Source organism: Idiotropiscis lumnitzeri, chromosome 1 (assembly GCF_059441095.1).
Source record: "Idiotropiscis lumnitzeri isolate Australia: NSW breed Sydney's pygmy pipehorse chromosome 1, RoL_Ilum_1.0, whole genome shotgun sequence".
Lineage (NCBI taxonomy): Eukaryota > Metazoa > Chordata > Actinopteri > Syngnathiformes > Syngnathidae > Idiotropiscis > Idiotropiscis lumnitzeri.
The window spans coordinates 47317208-47339254 of record NC_142391.1 but is presented as its reverse complement, the minus strand read 5'-3'; the positions used below and the strand labels follow the sequence as shown (position 1 = coordinate 47339254).

General features: G+C 43.0%; 1 long non-coding RNA gene across 4 annotated transcripts in view; it reads right to left on the bottom strand.

The window, feature by feature from the left end:
• Positions 1–249: 249 nt before the first annotated feature.
• The window catches only part of LOC148344819 (uncharacterized), an 81700-nt gene continuing 59902 nt past the window's right edge, over positions 250–22047 (bottom strand). For 3 of the 4 annotated variants that reach the window (XR_015846310.1, XR_015846309.1, XR_015846308.1), the window contains 5 exons: positions 7757–7857; positions 7581–7681; positions 3942–4042; positions 3766–3866; positions 250–319 (listed from right to left, as the gene is read on the bottom strand). This is a non-coding gene — a long non-coding RNA (uncharacterized LOC148344819). Of the gene's footprint in view, positions 320–3765; positions 3867–3941; positions 4043–7580; positions 7682–7756; positions 7858–12897; positions 13087–14332; positions 14491–15090; positions 15211–15868; positions 15998–22047 lie in introns of those variants that run through there. The other variant, XR_015846307.1, reaches the window with a different exon arrangement.

The window sequence follows — 22047 nt, the reverse complement described above, 5'->3', positions numbered from 1 at the left end:
TTCATTAAAAGCAGACAATTATGTTTTAGGTTAATTTTTTACCTGACATGTTTCGGCGAGTCTTTCGCCTTCTTCAGAGTGTCGCATGATGGTGTCTTGAGACCCGTCTTTATCAGCTGATGTTCCGTGAGGGTGTGACTTACATGTCAAAAAAATGAAAAATCAGAGCAGTAAAAGAACAAGCACAACATGAACATTACAAATCAGCAATCACTGACCACTGCAAAAGGGAAAACCACATCATGGACCGGGAGAAGGGCAGGGTCATCCGCACCGAAGAGAACAAACAACAGCGCTGGATCAGAGAGGCCATTGAGATCTGCAAGCGAGGCATAAAAACCATGAACAGAGACAAGGGAGCCTTCATCCTCTCTACCACCTGGAGCAGCATCTTGGCGGAGTGAACGGACAGCGGGGGGCGTGACTTGCCTTCATTCTTGTGACAGGTAAGTCACGCCCTCATGGAACATCAGCTGATAAAGACGGGCCACAAGACACCATCATGTGACACTCTGAAGAAGGCGAAAGACTTTCGTATTGTGACATCCTCAAGGCCTAAACACTCATCCGATCAAAAATAAGTTGGCAGCCGTCTTCAGGGCCTGAATATCCTCAAATGTGAAAAATTTCGAGAAGATGGATCATCTGAATCATTTTGCAGGAACTTTTGTTGCCACGGAGAATAATCAGACTCTGCGGCACCGTAATAGCCACGCCCTTCGAAGGAAAGTCACAAAAATAGGGATAGAGTAAGATCAATGTCTTGAGTCTTTTCTAGCCAATTTTCAATCGGATTCGTTAAAAGGGCACCGTGCAGGACGTCAAAATGTAAAAAATGATATTGATTGGCGCAAGGTGTATAACAGAATATAAACATATAGATGTCTTCAGGTACCGACTCTTGATGTACATGTGAAGTTTTGGATTTTTAGCAGCATGTGCAAGAGAGTTATTAAGCATTTTGTCCATTGCGGCGAAGGAAATCTTAAGTGAAAACTTCGAAGCCCCGCCCCCGTCATATAGTATTTCGGAAACAAAAAATTTTAGCCCCAGTGTTTGTCCCAGGTCTTAAGATGCTACAGACAGAATTTTAAGGCAATCAGATGAAGCCTTTAGGATCAGGGTGCAAAAGAATGACCCCTGTAAACATGCAAAAAAGGTCAAAAGTCGGACTTTCAAAAATTCATAACTCACTTCCTGTTCATATTAGACGTTAAAATATCAAATTTTTCGCCATGCCCGATGAGACTGCCAAGTTTGGTGAATTTTTGTGCATGTTTCGGGGGTCAAAAATGCAATCGAACAATCGGAAAAATAATAATAATAATAATTTCTACAAAAACAACAGGGACTTCGCAGCGGTCGCTGTTCAGGCCCTAATAATAATAATAATAATAAAAGTATTAATATTTTCTACAAAAACAATAGGGACCTCGCAGCCGTCGCAGCTCGGGCCCTAATAACAATTTCTAGAAAAACAATAGGGACCTCGCAGCGGTCACTGCTCGGGCCCTAATAATAATAATAATAATAATTTCCACAAAAACAATGGGGACCTCGTAGCGGTCGCTGCTCGGGCCCTAATAATAATTTCTACATAAACAATAGGGACCTCGCCGCGGTCGCTGCTCGGGCCCCAATAATAATTTCTACACAAAGTCCATTGCGGTGACCCGCCCCTTTTAAGTAAATTCAAAATGGCCGACTTCCTGTAAAACCTAGCTCATTGCTCCAAGAGACTTTTTTGTAGGTCTTGGTCTTATACATACAGTGAACCCTCGCTACTTCGCGGTTCACCTTTCGCGGGTTCAGTGCTTCGCGGGTATAAAAAATATTCGGGGGCATTGTAGTTTCGCCGAGCGGCACGACGGGCGCTGGAGCGGTTAGACGGCCGGCGTGCGCCGAAGAAGAGCGTGGGCGAAGAGGAGAGTGGACGAAGAAGAGCACGTTCCCCCGGACACGATCGGTGGCGACGTTTCGCGCGGTTCGGACCGTACCAGAGCTCCGGCCGGCGTGCGTGGCAGTTAAGCCGTAGAGGAGCACCTTCCCCGGGCACGGGCGGTGCCAAGCGGCCCCTAAGTTTAACCGAATGGAAGCTCCGGAGGAGGAGGGCATGCTCGCGTCACAGTAAGCCGAAGAGGAGCACCTTCCCCGGGCACGGGCGGTTCCAAGCGGCCCCTAAGTTTAACCAAATGGAAGCTCCGGAGGAGGAGGGCATGCTCGCGTCACAGTAAGCCGAAGAGGAGCACCTTCGCCGGGCACGGGCGGTTCCAAGCGGCCCCTAAGTTTAACCGAATGGAAGCTCCGGAGGAGGCGGGCATGCTCGCGTCACAGTAAGCCGAAGAGGAGCACCTTCCCCGGGCACGGGCGGTGCCAAGCGGCCCCTAAGTTTAACCGAATGGAAGCTCCGGGGGAGGAGGGCGGGCGTGTGTCACAGTTAAGCCGAATTGGAACACCTCTTCCGCCCGGGCACGAACGGAGCGCGAAGCTGTCAGTTATGAATGAATAAATGAATAAATAAATAAATAAATAAAGAATGCCACCTTTCATTTCACAGGGCACACCGGACGGAGTACCAGCAGGTAATAGTCGGAGTAATTAAATAAATACAAAAAGAATGGCTGGGGAATAAAAAAATAATACGTTTTAATAATAATTTGTTTTTTTTGTTATAACATGAATTTCACTCTCTCTCTCTCTCTCTGTATATATATATATATAGATATATATATCTATATATATATATATATATATTTATTATATATATTGTATTTTTTTTTAAGCATTTTTGAAGGTGCGCCGCTACTTCGCGGATTTTCAGTTTCCGCGGGTGGTCTCGGTCCCCATTAACCGCGACAACCGAGGGTTCACTGTACTCCATAAAATTTACAAAAAGCGAGGTGAAACACTCAACCAGGGCTGCTTTTTTGAACATTTCTCGAGGGCCATGGCGAGCCATTTAAAAAAAGCTGCACAACTAACGTATAAAATATTGATAAATTTGCTCTGCCTGATGTGTGTGTCAAGTTTCACGAGTTGTCGTTCATATTTAGAACCTCATAATCAGCGTTGTTTTATTGCCGGACAGTGCAATGCCACTCCCACAACTTTTCACGAAAAAGGATGAATTTCGTATTGTGACATCCTCATGGACGAAACAGTCCTCCGAGCATATATGAGGGCGACCTTGTTGAGTTGCACGGAGAAAAACATCCAAGAAAATAACTTGTATTAGCTTTTACCAGTTGGTGGCGCTACTACTACGATGAAAAATAAGTTGGTAGATGTCTTCAGGGTTGAAGTATCCTCAAATGTGTACAACTTCGAGAAGATAGGATCATCTCAGTCATGTTGCCGGAGCTTTTGTTGCCACAAAGTACAATCGGACTTTTCAGCACCGTAATAGCCACGCCTTTTGCCAAAACGTCACAAAACTCGGCAGAGAGTAAGATCATTGTCTTGAGTCTTTTCTGACTAATTTTCAGTCGGATTCGTCAAAAGGGCACCGTGCAGTACGTGAAAATTAAAATAAAAACAAATTTTTTATTCCACTTGGCGGCGCTGTGTGTATAACAAAATAATAACATTAAGATGTCTTCAGGTCGGGACATTTTATTTACAGGTGAAGGTTTGGATTTTTAGGAGCATGTGCAGGGGAGTTATTAAGCATTCATTTATTTGTATTAGGTTCATTTTGTCTTCTTATTATTGATATTTGACAGATTCATTAAAAGCAGACAATTATGTTTTAGGTAAATTTTTTACCTGACATGTTTCGGCGAGTCTTTCGCCTTCTTCAGAGTGTCGCATGATGGTGTCTTGAGACCCGTCTTTATCAGCTGATGTTCCATGAGGGTGTGAATTACCTGTCAAAAAAATGAAAAATCATAGCAGTAAAAGAACAAGCACAACATGAACATTACAAATCAGCAATCACTGACCACTGCAAAAGGGAAAACCACATCATGGACCGGGAGAAGGGCAGGGTCATCCGCACCGAAGAGAACAAACAACAGCGCTGGATCAGAGAGGCCATTGAGATCTGCAAGCGAGGCATAAAAACCATGAACAGAGACAAGGGAGCCTTCATCCTCTCTACCACCTGGAGCAGCATCTTGGCGGAGTGAACGGACAGCGGGGGGCGTGACTTGCCTTCATTCTTGTGACAGGTAAGTCACGCCCTCATGGAACATCAGCTGATAAAGACGGTTCACAAGACACCATCATGTGACACTCTGAAGAAGGCGAAAGACTTTCGTATTGTGACATCCTCAAGGCCTAAACACTCATCCGAGCAAATATAAGGTAGATTTTGTTAACCTGCCCGGAGAAAAACATCAACGAAAATAATTTGTATTTGTTTTAACCAGTTGGTGGCGCTACCACTGCGATCAAAAATAAGTTGGCAGCCGTCTTCAGGGCCTGAATATCCTCAAATGTGAAAAATTTCGAGAAGATGGATCATCTGAATCATTTTGCAGGAACTTTTGTTGCCACGGAGAATAATCAGACTCTGCGGCACCGCAATAGCCACGCCCTTCGAAGGAAAGTCACAAAAATAGGGATAGAGTAAGATCAATGTCTTGAGTCTTTTCTAGCCAATTTTCAATCGGATTCGTTAAAAGGGCACCGTGCAGTACGTCAAAATGTAAAAAATGATATTGATTGGCGCAAGGTGTATAACAGAATATAAACATATAGATGTCTTCAGGTACAGACTCTTTATGTATATGTGAAGTTTTGGATTTTTAGCAGCATGTGCAGGAGAGTTATTAAGCATTTTGTCCATTGCGGCGAAGGAAATCTTAAGTGAAAACTTTGAAGCCCCGCCCCCGTCATATAGTATTTCGGAAACAAAAGATTTTAGCCCCATTGTTTGTCCCAGGTCTTAAGATGCTACAGACAGAATTTTAAGGCAATCAGATGAAGCCTTTAGGATCAGGGTGCAAAAGAATGACCCCTGTAAACATGCAAAAAAGGGCAAAAGTCGGACTTTCAAAAATTCATAACTCACTTCCTGTTCATATTAGACGTTAAAATATCAAATTTCTCGCCATGCCCGATGAGACTGCGAAGTTTGGTGAGTTTTTGTGCATGTTTCGGGGGTCAAAAATGGGATCGTACAATCGGAAAAATAATAATAATAATAATTTCTACAAAAACAACAGGGACTTCGCAGCGGTCGCTGCTCAGGCCCTAATAATAATAATAATAATAATAATAAAAGTAATAATATTTTCTACAAAAACAATAGGGACCTCGCAGCCGTCGCAGCTCGGGCCCTAATAACAATTTCTAGAAAAACAATAGGGACCTCGCAGCGGTCACTGCTCGGGCCCTAATAATAATAATAATAATAATTTCCACAAAAACAATGGGGACCTCGTAGCGGTCGCTGCTCGGGCCCTAATAATAATTTCTACATAAACAATAGGGACCTCGCCGCGGTCGCTGCTCGGGCCCCAATAATAATTTCTACACAAAGTCCATTGTGGTGACCCGCCCCTTTTAAGTAAATTCAAAATGGCCGACTTCCTGTAAAACCTAGCTCATTGCTCCAAGAGACTTTTTTGTAGGTCTTGGTCTTATACATACAGTGAACCCTCGCTACTTCGCGGTTCACCTTTCGCGGGTTCAGTGCTTCGCGGGTATAAAAAATATTCGGGGGCATTGTAGTTTCGCCGAGCGGCACGACGGGCGCTGGAGCGGTTAGACGGCCGGCGTGCGCCGAAGAAGAGCGTGGGCGAAGAGGAGAGTGGACGAAGAAGAGCACGTTCCCCCGGACACGATCGGTGGCGACGTTTCGCGCGGTTCGGACCGTACCAGGGCTCCGGCCGGCGTGCGTGGCAGTTAAGCCGTAGAGGAGCACCGTCCCCGGGCACGGGCGGTGCCAAGCGGCCCCTAAGTTTAACCGAATGGAAGCTCCGGAGGAGGAGGGCATGCTCGCGTCACAGTAAGCCGAAGAGGAGCACCTTCCCCAGGCACGGGCGGTTCCAAGCGGCCCCTAAGTTTAACCAAATGGAAGCTCCGGAGGAGGAGGGCATGCTCGCGTCACAGTAAGCCGAAGAGGAGCACCTTTGCCGGGCACGGGCGGTTCCAAGCGGCCCCTAAGTTTAACCGAATGGAAGCTCCGGAGGAGGCGGGCATGCTCGCGTCACAGTAAGCCGAAGAGGAGCACCTTCCCGGGGCACGGGCGGTGCCAAGCGGCCCCTAAGTTTAACCGAATGGAAGCTCCGGGGGAGGAGGGCGGGCGTGTGTCACAGTTAAGCCGAATTGGAACACCTCTTCCGCCCGGGCACGAACGGAGCGCGAAGCTGTCAGTTATGAATGAATAAATGAATAAATAAATAAATAATTAAAGAATGCCACCTTTCATTTCACAGGGAACACCGGACGGCGTACCAGCAGGTAAAAGTCGGAGTAATTAAATAAATACAAAAAGAATGGCTGGGGAATAAAAAAATAATAAGTTTTAATAATAATTTGGTTTTTTTGTTATAACATGAATTTCACTCTCTCTCTCTCTCTCTCTCTCCCCGTATATATATATATATATATATATATATATATTTATTATATATATTGTATTTTCTTTTAAGCATTTTTGAAGGTGCGCCGCTACTTCGCGGATTTTCAGTTTCCGCGGGTGGTCTCGGTCCCCATTAACCGCGATAACCGAGGGTTCACTGTACTCCATAAAATTTACAAAAAGTGAGGTGAAACACTCAACCAGGGCTGCTTTTTTGAACATTTCTCGAGGGCCATGGAGAGCCATTTCAAAAAAGCTGCACAACTAACGTATAAAATATTGATAAATTTGCTCTGCCTGATGTGTGTCAAGTTTCACGAGTTGTCGTTCATATTTAGAACCTCATAATCAGCGTTGTTTTATTGCCAAACAGTGCAATGCCACTCCCACAACTTTTCACGAAAAAGGATGAATTTCGTATTGTGACATCCTCATGGCCGAAACAGTCCTCCGAGCATATATGAGGGCGACCTTGTTGAGTTGCACGGAGAAAAACATCCAAGAAAATAACTTGTATTAGCTTTTACCAGTTGGTGGCGCTACTACTACGATGAAAAATAAGTTGGTAGATGTCTTCAGGGCTGAAGTATCCTCAAATGTGTACAACTTCGAGAAGATAGGATCATCTGAGTCATGTTGCCGGAGCTTTTGTTGCCACAGAGTACAATCTGACTTTTCAGCACCGTAATAGCCACGCCTTTTGCCAAAACGTCACAAAATTCGGCAGAGAGTAAGATCATTGTCTTGAGTCTTTTCTGACTAATTTTCAGTCGGATTTGTCAAAAGGGCACCGTGCAGGATGTGAAAATTAAAATAAAAACACATTTTTGATTCCACTTGGCGGCGCTGTGTGTATAACAAAATAATAACATTAAGATGTCTTCAGGTCGGGACGTTTTATTTACAGGTGAAGGTTTGGATTTTCAGGAGCATGTGCAGGGGAGTTATTAAGCATTCATTTATTTGTATTAGGTTCATCTTGTCTTCTTATTATTGATATTTGACAGATTCATTAAAAGCAGACAATTATGTTTTCGGTAAAATTTTTTACCTGACATGTTTCGGCGAGTCTTTCGCCTTCTTCAGAGTGTCGCATGATGGTGTCTTGAGACCCGTCTTTATCAGCTGATGTTCCATGAGGGTGTGACTTACCTGTCAAAAAAATGAAAAATCAGAGCAGTAAAAGAACAAGCACAACATGAACATTACAAATCAGCAATCACTGACAACTGCAAAAGGGAAAACCACATCATGGACCGGGAGAAGGGCAGGGTCATCCGCACCGAAGAGAACAAACAACAGCGCTGGATCAGAGAGGCCATTGAGATCTGAGAGCGAGGCATAAAAACCATGAACAGAGACAAGGGAGCCTTCATCCTCTCTACCACCTAGAGCAGCATCTTGGCGGAGTGAACGGACAGCGGGGGGTGTGACTTGCCTTCATTCTTGTGACAGGTAAGTCACGCCCTCATGGAACATCAGCTGATAAAGACGGGTCACAAGACACCATCATGTGACACTCTGAAGAAGGCGAAAGACTTTCGTATTGTGACATCCTCAAGGCCTAAACACTCATCCGAGCAAATATAAGGTAGATTTTGTGAACCTGCCCGGAGAAAAACATCAACGAAAATAATTTGTATTTGTTTTAACCAGTTGGTGGCGCTACCACTGCGATCAAAAATAAGTTGGCAGCCGTCTTCAGGGCCTGAATATCCTCAAATGTGAAAAATTTCGAGAAGATGGATCATCTGAATCATTTTGCAGGAACTTTTGTTGCCACGGAGAATAATCAGACTCTGCGGCACCGCAATAGCCACGCCCTTCGAAGGAAAGTCACAAAAATAGGGATAGAGTAAGATCAATGTCTTGAGTCTTTTCTAGCCAATTTTCAATCGGATTCGTTAAAAGGCACCGTGCAGTACGTCAAAATGTAAAAAATGATATTGATTGGCGCAAGGTGTATAACAGAATATAAACATATAGATGTCTTCAAGTACCGACTCTTTATGTACATGTGAAGTTTTGGATTTTTAGCAGCATGTGCAGGAGAGTTATTAAGCATTTTGTCCATTGCGGCGAAGGAAATCTTAAGTGAAAACTTTGAAGCCCCGCCCCGTCATATAGTATTTCGGAAACAAAAGATTTTAGCCCCAGTGTTTGTCCCAGGTCTTAAGATGCTACAGACAGAATTTTAAGGCAATCAGATGAAGCCTTTAGGATCAGGGTGCAAAAGAATGACCCCTGTAAACATGCAAAAAAGGGCAAAAGTCGGACTTTCAAAAATTCATAACTCACTTCCTGTTCATATTAGACGTTAAAATATCAAATTTCTCGCCATGCCCGATGAGACTGCCAAGTTTGGTGAGTTTTTGTGCATGTTTCGGGGTCAAAAATGCGATCGTACAATCGGAAAAATAATAATAATAATAATAATTTCTACAAAAACAACAGGGACTTCGCAGCGGTCGCTGCTCAGGCCCTAATAATAATAATAATAATAATAATAATAAAAGTAATAATATTTTCTACAAAAACAATAGGGACCTCGCAGCCGTCGCAGCTCGGGCCCTAATAACAATTTCTAGAAAAACAATAGGGACCTCGCAGCGGTCACTGCTCGGGCCCTAATAATAATAATAATAATAATTTCCACAAAAACAATGGGGACCTCGTAGCGGTCGCTGCTCTGGCCCTAATAATAATTTCTACATAAACAATAGGGACCTCGCCGCGGTCGCTGCTCGGGCCCCAATAATAATTTCTACACAAAGTCCATTGTGGTGACCCGCCCCTTTTAAGTAAATTCAAAATGGCCGACTTCCTGTAAAACCTAGCTCATTGCTCCAAGAGACTTTTTTGTAGGTCTTGGTCTTATACATACAGTGAACCCTCGCTACTTTGCGGTTCACCTTTCGCGGGTTCAGTGCTTCGCGGGTATAAAAAATATTCGGGGGCATTGTAGTTTTGCCGAGCGGCACGACGGGCGCTGGAGCGGTTAGACGGCCGGCGTGCGCCGAAGAAGAGCGTGGGCGAAGAGGAGAGTGGACGAAGAAGAGCACGTTCCCCCGGACACGATCGGTGGCGACGTTTCGCGCGGTTCGGACCGTACCAGGGCTCCGGCCGGCGTGCGTGGCAGTTAAGCCGTAGAGGAGCACCGTCCCCGGGCACGGGCGGTGCCAAGCGACCCCTAAGTTTAACCAAATGGAAGCTCCGGAGGAGGAGGGCATGCTCGCGTCACAGTAAGCCGAAGAGGAGCACCTTCCCCGGGCACGGGCGGTTCCAAGCGGCCCCTAAGTTTAACCAAATGGAAGCTCCGGAGGAGGAGGGCATGCTCGCGTCACAGTAAGCCGAAGAGGAGCACCTTTGCCGGGCACGGGCGGTTCCAAGCGGCCCCTAAGTTTAACCGAATGGAAGCTCCGGAGGAGGCGGGCATGCTCGCGTCACAGTAAGCCGAAGAGGAGCACCTTCCCCGGGCACGGGCGGTGCCAAGCGGCCCCTAAGTTTAACCGAATGGAAGCTCCGGGGGAGGAGGGCGGGCGTGTGTCACAGTTAAGCTGAATTGGAACACCTCTTCCGCCCGGACACGAACGGAGCGCGAAGCTGTCAGTTATGAATGAATAAATGAATAAATAAATAAATAATTAAAGAATGCCACCTTTCATTTCACAGGGAACACCGGACGGCGTACCAGCAGGTAAAAGTCGGAGTAATTAAATAAATACAAAAAGAATGGCTGGGGAATAAAAAAATAATACGTTTTAATAATAATTTGGTTTTTTGTTATAACATGAATTTCACTCTCTCTCTCTCTCTCTCCGTATATATATATATATATATATATATATATATATATATATATATTTATTATATATATTGTATTTTCTTTTAAGCATTTTTGAAGGTGCGCCGCTACTTCGCGGATTTTCAGTTTCCGCGGGTGGTCTCGGTCCCCATTAACCGCGATAACCGAGGGTTCACTGTACTCCATAAAATTTACAAAAAGTGAGGTGAAACACTCAACCAGGGCTGCTTTTTTGAACATTTCTCGAGGGCCATGGCGAGCCATTTCAAAAAAGCTGCACAACTAACGTATAAAATATTGATAAATTTGCTCTGCCTGATGTGTGTGTCAAGTTTCACGAGTTGTCGTTCATATTTAGAACCTCATAATCAGCGTTGTTTTATTGCCAAACAGTGCAATGCCACTCCCACAACTTTTCACGAAAAAGGATGAATTTCGTATTGTGACATCCTCATGGCCGAAACAGTCCTCCGAGCATATATGAGGGTGACCTTGTTGAGTTGCACGGAGAAAAACATCCAAGAAAATAACTTGTATTAGCTTTTACCAGTTGGTGGCGCTACTACTACGATGAAAAATAAGTTGGTAGATGTCTTCAGGGCTGAAGTATCCTCAAATGTGTACAACTTCGAGAAGATAGGATCATCTGAGTCATGTTGCCGGAGCTTTTGTTGCCACAAAGTACAATCGGACTTTTCAGCACCGTAATAGCCACGCCTTTTGCCAAAACGTCACAAAACTCTGAAAAAGCTGAGTGAGCCTCAAACCAGACATACACATTCACTGACAAATATCCTGTGACACCAGATATATTAGAAGTCTTGTCTAATCAGCACACGTCTATCTAACTGCAATTTTAACATCTCGAGACACGACAGGATGAGTACACGATACGCATACCTCCATTTCTGAGTCTGTAAAGCCTGGAGGAGGCTGCTTCGATGTTTTAGTAGCATCATAAATTTATTGAATTAATTATATTTGAGGTTGGATTAGATTTTTACACATTTTAAGCCTTAGCCACCCAAAACAAAACATAAGCTCATGAATGAAATAAAACTAATTAATTTCGCCCATGCCAATTAATCTTCTGTAGACACGTGTTGTGACCAGTGTTGTTTTTGGCAGGCATTTTAGATTTTGTCCAAGTCATTTGGACAAAGTGCTGATTTGTTTACATCACATTTAGTCATCCCAATTCGTTATAGTTTTAGTCCAGTTTTAGTCAACGAAAACTAAAAAAGGGTTTTAGTCCAGTTTTAATCGACGGAAACGCAAAAAAAGTTTTACCCTAGTTTTCGTCAATTTATTCACAAAGATTTTAGTCCAAGCGGCACGGTGGCCCAACTGGTTAGCATGATGGCCTCACAATATTGAGGTCGTAGGTACGATTCTGGCTCCGGCCTTCCTGCGTGGGTTTCCTCTGGGTAATCCGGTTTCCTCCCATATTCTTAAAACATGCATGGCAAGTTGCTTGGAGACTCTAATTGCCCCGAGGCATGAGTGTGAGCGTGGATGGTTGTTCGTCTATGCATGTCCTGCGATTGGCTGGACACCAATTCAGGGTGTACCTCGCCTACTGCCGAAGACAGCTGGAATAGGCTCCAACACCCCCCGCGACCCTAGTGAGGAGAAGCGGTACAGATAACGGATGGATGGATGGATGGATGGGTTTAAGTCCATTTGAGTTAAAACAAGGCATTCAAGGTTTCCACCCAATAACAAAGACTTTTGGATGGACTACTAAGGATTCTTCATTACAAACAGAAAAAAGTGGCAACAGTGGAATCAATACTCACTGCTCCAAAATAAGCAGAGAAGCAAAACATTTTGTTGGGCAACTGTTGTGGCTTTATTTCACTAAAAGCAACATAAAATAATTTATGAACCACATGCTAACAATTTTGTCTAGTCAACGAAAAAAATTCATGTACATCACGTCATGTTTTCGTCATAAAAGAACCTCGTATAGCTTGTCATCGTCATTAAAAAAGGGGCGTTAACGAAGTATTTTCGTCATAGTCATCAGTGACGAAAACAACACTGGTTGTGACTGATATTTCAGTCCCAGGTTGTCTCCTGAACACCACCAATTGGGCAAGGGGGCGCAGGAAAGCCTGGGGTCTTCTATTTTTACAGTATAGAAAGGCTAAATATCAAATTGAAACAGTGTTTTATATCATGAATATACAGGGTTGGTGCTGGTTCTGGTAGGGAAACCACAACATAAAGATGTCCTTAATTAGTCCCACAATGGGGATATTTGCAATATGGCATATGATGGCCTAACAGGGCCACCGCCCAGAAAAGAGTAACGCAGAACTTTGTAATACTGTCACTCCCTGACCAGTTCGTTGTTCCTGAAGAGCCAAACTTTGACTCAGACCCACAAATTTGAATTACAGATAGTGGACAATGGAGAACTCCCCCAGTCAGTCAGCATGTTCAACTTCCATAGAAACCTCAACATACATTTATTAGATTGCCAAACTAATTGGAAACTACATCACCAGAACACCACAAGTGGGCTCTGTTATTGTACTTAAAGATGCATCTTACAAACCTGTGTTCTCCAAGGCCAGCTGGTCCATAGTCTTAAGTTATTTCTTCGCCAACATCAATGTCTCGGAGCGCAAACAGACAGAGGTGTGGTCTGTCCTCTGTTGTCTTCTTCTTCATTTTACAGTTGGGGTGCATGTGGTCATCATTAACCAGTCTTCCCAGACTGCCATCTTCTTGAGCGGCATCAACACTTAAAATAGATTTAAAAAAAAAAAAACAATTATTCAATCAATGTCAGAAATTAATCTTTGAGACAATCTTGTGTACACAAAACATAAAAATAGGAAATCCACAATTTTTAAATCTAAATCAAATCATACAAGAAATTTCTATTGGAATCAGACCCTATTAACAGCTTGTCTTTGAGACTTCATGGTCTATATTTTCATTTGTACAGATTCAACGCATGAATAAAAGTAATTACCGTATTTTCGCAGTCATAAGCAAACAATGCGCCCTGTCAGTCGATGCGTCCATTAAATGGACAAAGTACCACTCACGTCCATCAGCCCTTGTCATCAACGAGCTGTTGGAAGTGCATGTTAGCACACCCTGCTGGGTAAAGAGTGAGTTGTCCATGCTTACAATCGACCGTGACAAATACACCATCTGACTATAATGTTTGGGTGATGGTGTTGGAAAAAGCTGGACAAAGGGCAGCTGTCCACAATGTTTTAGTCTGTCTTATCATTTATGTTATTGCAAGCAAGAAACGTCCCAGGTTTAGACAACAGACAAAAAGTCCAAAGCATAACAGCACATCTCTTTAAACAGCCATGCAAATCTCTCTAAACAGCTATGGGATTGTGGGTCTCTGCTCCCAGAATGCATTGCTTGAATTAGCTAAGGCTGAGTGGCTTTTGTATTATTTTCATTTTTTTTGGGTATATTGATGGCATGAGAGATACATGTTTGTGTTAATCTTATTTCTATGTTTCATTGTTTGCTTGTATGATGAGTTTTTTATTTTTTTTTGAAACCGTGACTCTAAGGAGTGTGGTGAGCAGCCAAGTCCCTCCCCTGACGTTGCTTTGTAGGCTATTGCCAATGCACCTAATATTGGCCTGAGCCATTGTCAGCTATTGTCAATAGAGACTTGGCGTCTGCTGCAACAATGGGGTGATTGCTCATGTTATTGGGGCATAGTAGGCTGCTATCAGCTGTGTCAGTGTGGGCAGCTCTGCCAAGTTCATGCTATGCTAACAGCAGCTGTGCTATCGTCTTGTCAGGCGGTGCGTCCAGTATATGTTACAAAGACAGAAATAGCGGCCTCAACAGGTGTTGCGCCCTTTGACACGGCGCATCTTTTGGGTGTGAAAATACGGTATACATTTTTGCTTAGAGAATGATTTTTCCCCTAACACTTATGGGATGAGTATGTGTTTATTTTTTTAAATAAAAACAAAAATAAGATAACATCTCAATCTTTGCCTCACCTCCAAGTTTTTTCTTGCCGGCGGAAGTCAAACAAAAAGACTCTTCCATCCATCTTCCTGCGTTGAGATTTATCAGAATCTATCAATTTTCCTCTGTACTCCATAATAAAGAATAAAGTCGTCTTTCCTGAAAGGGGCCTTGGTAAATACTCCTCGACCTAGTTAACAGGGAAATCAAGATAGCTTCGTCATATTTTTAAGCACACAAATAAGGAGTCATCATATTCATTTGGGCCACTATACTAATGTAGGGTGGTTTGAAACATTGCTTCTTGTGAGGGATAGAGCAGAGCCCTTCTTTATGATTTTAAAGGAACAGACCAGCCAAAATTCATTTTCCAGCATTGCATTAGCCAGTATGTATTAGGACTGAAAGTACAAATGTCAATGGCACCTGGTTACGTAAAAAAAAAACTTTAAGATTATTTAGTTTCATAACAATGACATACACTGTATACACAGTCATATTGGATCGCGTCACGTGATCTCTGTGACGTATAACGTGCTTTACACTAGACTATCAATATCGGACTTGTTCACCGGTCTATTGTGGTATAAAAATGCCGGAGGGCGTCATCAAGTACAGCCTTAATTTAGATAGAACTCCTACCATCAGGTTTCACGCTCACTGAAATAACTTGAAACTGACAAAAGAAAAGGTCAAGACACTCTTAATGTAAAATAACCACTTAAAAAACGATGTCAGCTTGGTTATCAGAAAACAATAATATATCTTAGCAAAAGCGTTAACATCATACCTTTAAATGAGTTTATATACTTCGCTTCTAACTCTGCAGTCTTGTCCAGACCCTTGACTGCATGTTCAATAGTATCCTGCTTTGGGGACTTCCTGCATCTCAGGGAAGGCATTGTTTATTCTATAAAGAAAAAAGACAGTTTTGTGTTGAGAATTATTAATACTATAGGCTAAATGGAGTTTTAACAATATCAGTGTAAGAAAAATAAATTATAAATTAAAAAAATATCAATCCCTCCATCCCAATTAACGATTTCAACCATAATAGTTTATATTGAAGTTTAAACAACAGACAGACAGATTTATGCAGTGTGACTACAAAAATCTTACCAAAATTGCATTCACAGTAACCTTTGCTTTAAGAATCATGTAATTAACCAGTGAACATCGTGTCTTACACAAAAATTAATGACAGAAATTATCATGGTACTTGCATTCTGTTGTTCTATAACAAAAGTGCAAGCTGTTAGCTCCGCAAAGCTAACGCAACAAGCTAGCGTCCCTCGTGCTCACATTCAATGCAAACCTGACCACCGGATGAAAATACGCGTCGGTTTAGTTCTTTAAATGAGTAAAAGCACCATGACGTTTTATAATTATTCAATGCTTAACTGGAGCTCGTCAATTATGTCGATGTAGGAGCACATGTTTGCTAGGCCAGTGTTGTAGGCCCACATCCATGGTGCTACTTTGTATAGTGTTTTCCACACAACTATCTCTAACCATGAACAAATGCACTCGAGGCATGTTTTGAATAAAAACAAACGAAAAACACTTACCTCTCCGTTTCAACAGCAGTTCGAACTTCGAAGTGGTGATATTCTCCAGCGTTAAGCACCTGCTCGAACTGCGAATAGGTCAAATTCAACAGCATCTTTTTTCTGTCTTAATAAGGACGCGATGAGAGGAGGAGCACTTGCCTTTTCGTCAGCACGCCCCGCGCGGGTGGTGCTGCTTTATCACTCTCTATCTGTGCCCGCCCGCCGGCATGTCGATAGAAAAATAATATTCCTTCAAACATTACTTTCATCTTGTTAACGTTTTGTAGTGAATTTAACAGGTTCACCACTTTTTTCAAATACACCAATGGAAAACAGGTCTTAATTGAGGAAACATACAAAGAGCGTCTCACAAACACCTTATGATGAGCAATGTAATTTGATCACGTTTTTTGTCACTGCCTGGACGTCGGTTCACTGGCCTGGTGGCAGTGGCTTGTAGACACTGTCACTGAGTGGGAACGGATCTCAAGGTGGGTCAAACTAACCCAAGCAGTGGATCGGTCCGTTTTTTAAATTTATTAATTTTTTTTATTTTATGTATTTATTTATTATTTAATACAAGGGCTTCGGCTCACTACCAGTGGGCGGGACCAAAGAATTTGGGTTTCCTTTGAGCTAGGAGGCAGTCAAAGGCAGTCCAATCCCCGGCAACATAAAGCGCCTAGCTCTGGGGACATGGAATGTCATTTCTCTGGTAGGGAATGAACCCGAGCTGGTGTGTGACTAGACCAGTGGTTCTCAATTATTTCCTGTCATGCCCCCCCTACCAAGAAGAAAACAATTCGCACCCCCCCCACCACAATTTTTTTTTACATTTCGTACTAATGTACATGTTCTTTGCATATTAATGTTAGATTGTCAATAAAATATCTTACCTTAACAAAGCTAAATTGATAAAAAAAAATATCATTTTGAGAACGACTATTGTGAGGATCTCGAAACTCAGTACTCTGTGGTGCTAATATTGATGAGATGATAAATATGTTGAAGCCACAGAACAAAAAGATTAGATATTGTTTGGAAATTAATGACGTACATAACAAAGGAATATCAGCCTTGATTGGAGTACATTACTGCATTTAAATTTTTAATAAAAATGAAACAATTATTGATGTTATGACCACTATGAAGAATTTAAAAAAACAATATATAGGGATAATTATAGTTTTCATTTTGTTATGTTTAGTCTGTTCATGTTGCATTATTTTTATGACAAAGATGATGGTTAATCGTAGGTTTGTTGCCCAAATGTACCGTTACAACCTGATTAATGTTGAGAATGACGAACTCAAACTGGACACTAAAACGTAAAAACACATGGACTTCTTGCCCCTGTCCACACACGTGCACACACACACACACCATACACGAAGATCCGGGAGGTAAGGACGGCTGTCCTCTCCTACAACGAGGCAAGGGCCTCCACCAAGTCACCCCAGGGACAAGTTTTATTCCCTGATGGTCATCAAATTATGAGGATCTCATTCTACGCCGGAAGGGAGGAGGGGAATTTTCCCTTATGTGAGGTTTTCGCTCCTCCACTGATGATCACACTGTTGTATGATTTCATTATGATGATCTGTCTTAAAGCCGTAAGGACATGATTTTTAAATCCACAACAGGGGGGAAATGTAAGATGGGCTGAGGATAGGTAATCAGTTTGTGTATTCATAATCATGTTTTTATACACTCATTAATGTTTAACACACACAGAGACACTTACTTGTTATTTTAACACACACACACACAGACACCGTATCCTGAAGATGTGTTTAGTTAAACTGACCTTGGGTTATGATTTTCTGCCTGCTGGAGTCCCTGGTGATTAGTTATTGATGCTTTAGTTAAACTGACCTTTATACCGTGAGTTATTGATGTTTTCTGTCTCTTGGTGATTAGTTGTTGATGCTTTTCTGTCTTCTGGTGATTAGTTATTGATGAGTTAGTTTCAATAAAAAGGCAGAACGGAGGGTGAGAGTCAGAGGGTGTGCGGGATTGAACTGGCAAGACAGCTGTTTCGCCTCCTGGCTCCCTCTCCCATTCTGAATGGCACAAAACGAAAACTTTAGTAAGTTATTTCAGTCTAAAAAAGGCGTCAGGGCATTTTTAAACCGGACAGTAAGTCGTCACTGTCTTGGTTCCTTTTTGTGCCTTGACCCATCCCGGAATTATTGAAAGGATGCAGTCCTATTTACAGGCCCCAGTGACACCCCAGGTTTCTGTTGTTTGTACGAGGGCGCTTAATAGGTACTGCTATTCACAATCGTCTTAGGCTGTTTCTTTGCAGAAGTTTATGGACAATGTGTAGTGCTGTAGGATGCAGTCTAGAGCATTCTTGACATTGAAGCTTTTGTTTCCAGCAACTGCTAATGCGACCGTGCATCAAACATGCAAAACACAGACCCTTGCTCCTCAAGAAGTCAATCTCATCCTTGTGATGCTTTCTCCTAAATTCCTTACAAATTGTGAGACTGTTACTCTCCATTACAATTAGCACATGGTTTGGCAATAGCATCCACTGAAACAGGTTCTGCCTTTGGCGTGGTGGTTTTGTTGTTTTCCATCTTGGCGGGCACAATGACTGTTGTGAAGACTTTCTTTGATTTTGGTGTTTCTGTGTGTTGTGATTTTGTTTTCTGTTTTATAGAATCTTTCGTGCTTGTCAACAAAGTCAACAAAATCCTTAAACTTCACTCTTCTATTTGTTCTTTCTTGGAGATTGCAGGCAAATTTTCTCCAAGATTCTATAAGTCTGTATGGAAGTTTGTTTGCCAATGCCTTTATATTAGCCATGTTGTCCAAGTCCTCCATGTAATTAACATCTGCCATTATGTTCAAACAGCCCATAAGGAATAATGTGAAAGACTGAAGTGCAACACCATCTTCAGACTTGATTGTTGGCCAATCCATGGCTTCCTTTAAATATGCTTCTGCTATCATGAAGTCATCACCATAAAACTCCTTCAAGATTTGTTTTGCTTTGGTATATCCTGTCAGAGGTTCCATATGGATGCAGCTCTTCACCAACTCATGTGGTTGTTCACTAGTATACTGCAGCTAAAATTGAAGATGATCACGGTTATCACTTGTACGGCCTTCAATCCCATGTTCAATGGCACCTATACAGGTTTTATAATGCAGAGGGTCGCCTTTCTACACCTACGACTGCAGCCCGGCCCACGGCAACAACACCATCGTCAAGTTTGCTGACGACACGACAGTGGTCGGTCTGATCTCGGAAGGTGACGAGACAGCCTACAGAGAGGAGGTAAAGAGACTGACAACTTGGTGCAAGGACAACAGACTGCACCTTAACTCTGCTAAAACAAAGGAGATTGTCGTCGACTTCAGGAGGAACAAGACGCTGCCGCCCCCCCTCTGCATCGAAGGCGTGTGTGTGGAGAGGGTCCACACGTTCAAGTTCCTGGGAGTACAGATCTCCGATGACCTTTCTTGGAGTCACAACACCACAGCAGTGGTAAAGAAGGTCCGCCAACGTCTGCACTTCCTGAGAGTCCTCAGGAAATTCAACCTGGACAGGAAGCTGCTGCTGGCCTTCTACCACTCGTCCATCGAGAGCCTGCTGACGTACTGTGTCTCCACCTGGTACAGCGGCTGCACTGAGGCGGACAGAGTGAGGCTCCAGAGGACAGTCAAAACAGCGCAAAGGATTATTGGCTGCCCTCTCCCCCCACTGTCGGACATCTACACCGCCCGGTGCCTCAGAAGGGCTCTCAACATCGTCAATGACAATACCCACCCAAACTCACACCTGTTCGACCTGTTGCCCTCTGGCAGGCGCTACAGATGCATCAAATCAAGGACCAATAGACTGAGAAACAGTTTCTTTCCGAGAGCCATCTCCATACTGAACTCTCACACACACACGAGACCACCCTAACCTCGCAAAACAGCATTGTGATGTGTTTCTATATGCCCTATTCAGTACTGAATTCCATTGCACTGTCTTCTTTATTTATCTAATTTATATATTTGTCTGTATTATTGTTGTATTGCACTGGAGAGGGGAGCCCTCTAATCTCGTTGCACACTTGAGTACAATGACAATAAAGGGATTTCTATTTCTATTTCTATTTCTATCTATTCTTTAAACGTAGGAATGGAAAGTTCGGGAAGTAGCGATGCTTTTTGACTCTTTGCTAAGTATTCTGCGACACTGGCTTGCTGTGAGATTGCTTGGCAAAGGCCATCAAGCACATGTCCCTGTTGTTCTCTACTTTCTGTCTGATGTGGAAATCTAGCCATTGGAATAGTCGAAGTGGGAGCATTTCAGGTCAACACTGCTTGTTGCTCTGATAGGCTGTGATGGTAATTGAATGTTTTTCCTTGTTTAAATTGTAACACACTCATCAGGAATGTGGATACCATCCTCCTGGGTATTTTCATATCTTCTCAAGACATCCAATTTAGCATCAGACTCAGGGAGTGCCGTTTGCATTGCATGCATTTCCTTCTTTGCCTTAATTGCAGCTTCTTCTTGCTCAAGTGCCAACCTTTGTTGTAAATCAGCAGCCTTTGCCTTTAAACATGCTCGTTCCATTTGAGCCTTTAATTTAATTGAAGACGTTGACAGAAGTGAGCTTCTGTCTGTTAGATTCTTTACTTCTACTTCTATGGGTGTAGTTAGTTGATGCAGATCTACTATCATCAGGTGATATTTGTTTATTGCATCCTTCCTCTGCACGTTTCAAAACGTCCTTCTTCCATTGCTCACATTTCCATTAATTACATTTTTTGGATCAAACCAGTTATTTTGGTCATCGGCAAAATCCTCCTCAGTCTTTAAATTTTGCACACCGGAATTGAGGTCCACAAATTCTTGCTCCATGCCGCTAAAGCAAACACAAAGCTCAGTTTTTTACAGCGTCAACATTTGCATCATCCTCCATCAATTGTTCAATTTGACGTTGCATGGAGGTCAATTGAGCAAATTTGCACCTGCGTGCCTGCATCCGTTTAGGCTTGTGATCTTCTACAGCTTTTCTCCGTCATTTTTAATGTCCGCTTTCCACTGTCTTGTTCCTCCATGTCAATCCACAATCAAGCAAACAAAAACGTCAAACTGACTGTAGCGTCTCAATTTGTAGGTCAGCTGAATGACGATCAAAGTTTTAAGCAGTTTACTCACGCACCTGTTACGTGCACGTCCTTGTTAACTCGCGATGCTTGTCAAGTATGGACGCATGCTAACAGCTAGCAGCTCATTGTCCCGACTGGAAAGTTGCTCCTTAGCTGTGATGTGCCTAGGGTTACACTATCTATCATTAACAAACACAGCCAGCCCTCCTCTTTCCTCTTACCGCTTTCCAGTGTCCTGTCCGCAAGTAGTATTTGGAAGCCGTCAAATTCCACGACGGTGTCCGGCGTTAGGTCTGTTAGCCATGAATCCGTGAACATCAGCAAGCTAGCTCATTGGAAGTTCCTCTTGTGCCGCGTTAGCGCTGTTAGCTCGTCCATTTTCTTGGGAAGGTATCTAACATTTCCCATAAAAACGGACAGGAGGACGGGGTGGTCACGCCTCCTCTTTGCCTGGCGTTTCGCCCCCGCGCGACATCCCCCGTCTCTTCCTCCTCAACTCGTGGGGGATATCGGGTCTCGCTCCGGGAGTCGGCACGGGGTTAGCACGAAGTGCTAACAGCTGATCTCTTGTGTAAACGATTGATCCGTAGCTCCCAGTGACATCTCCGGACACGATCACGCAAAAAACAGCCCCCAGCAGCAATAAAACCACCGCAATTTGGATGTCCATTGCTGCGATGAGGTAAAATAAATAAAACTGGGTAAAGGGAAAAACACGCGAAAAAGGCTCAAATAGTGAGCCGTGCTGCTTTAGCAGGTAGCCACTCGCGTGGTGACGGAACCGTAAAAACAAATGTGGTCCCATCAAAATCTGATGGGATATTTAAAAATAAAAGCGTGAAAATTTGCTTATTTGTCTGTCGTCACCAATGATTAAAAAAATTAAAATCATTACAAAATCCTCAAGCTATCGTGATACCAGACAAGTTCTGCGGGACACCAGACCACCCCAGTTGTCCACAAAAAGTGGTCACTTCAAAATTTGATGTGGCATTTAAAAATAAAAAAATCACCTGAAATATGCACTGTGATCAACACTGATTTAAAAGAAAAATCTTTAAAAAATATCCTCAAAC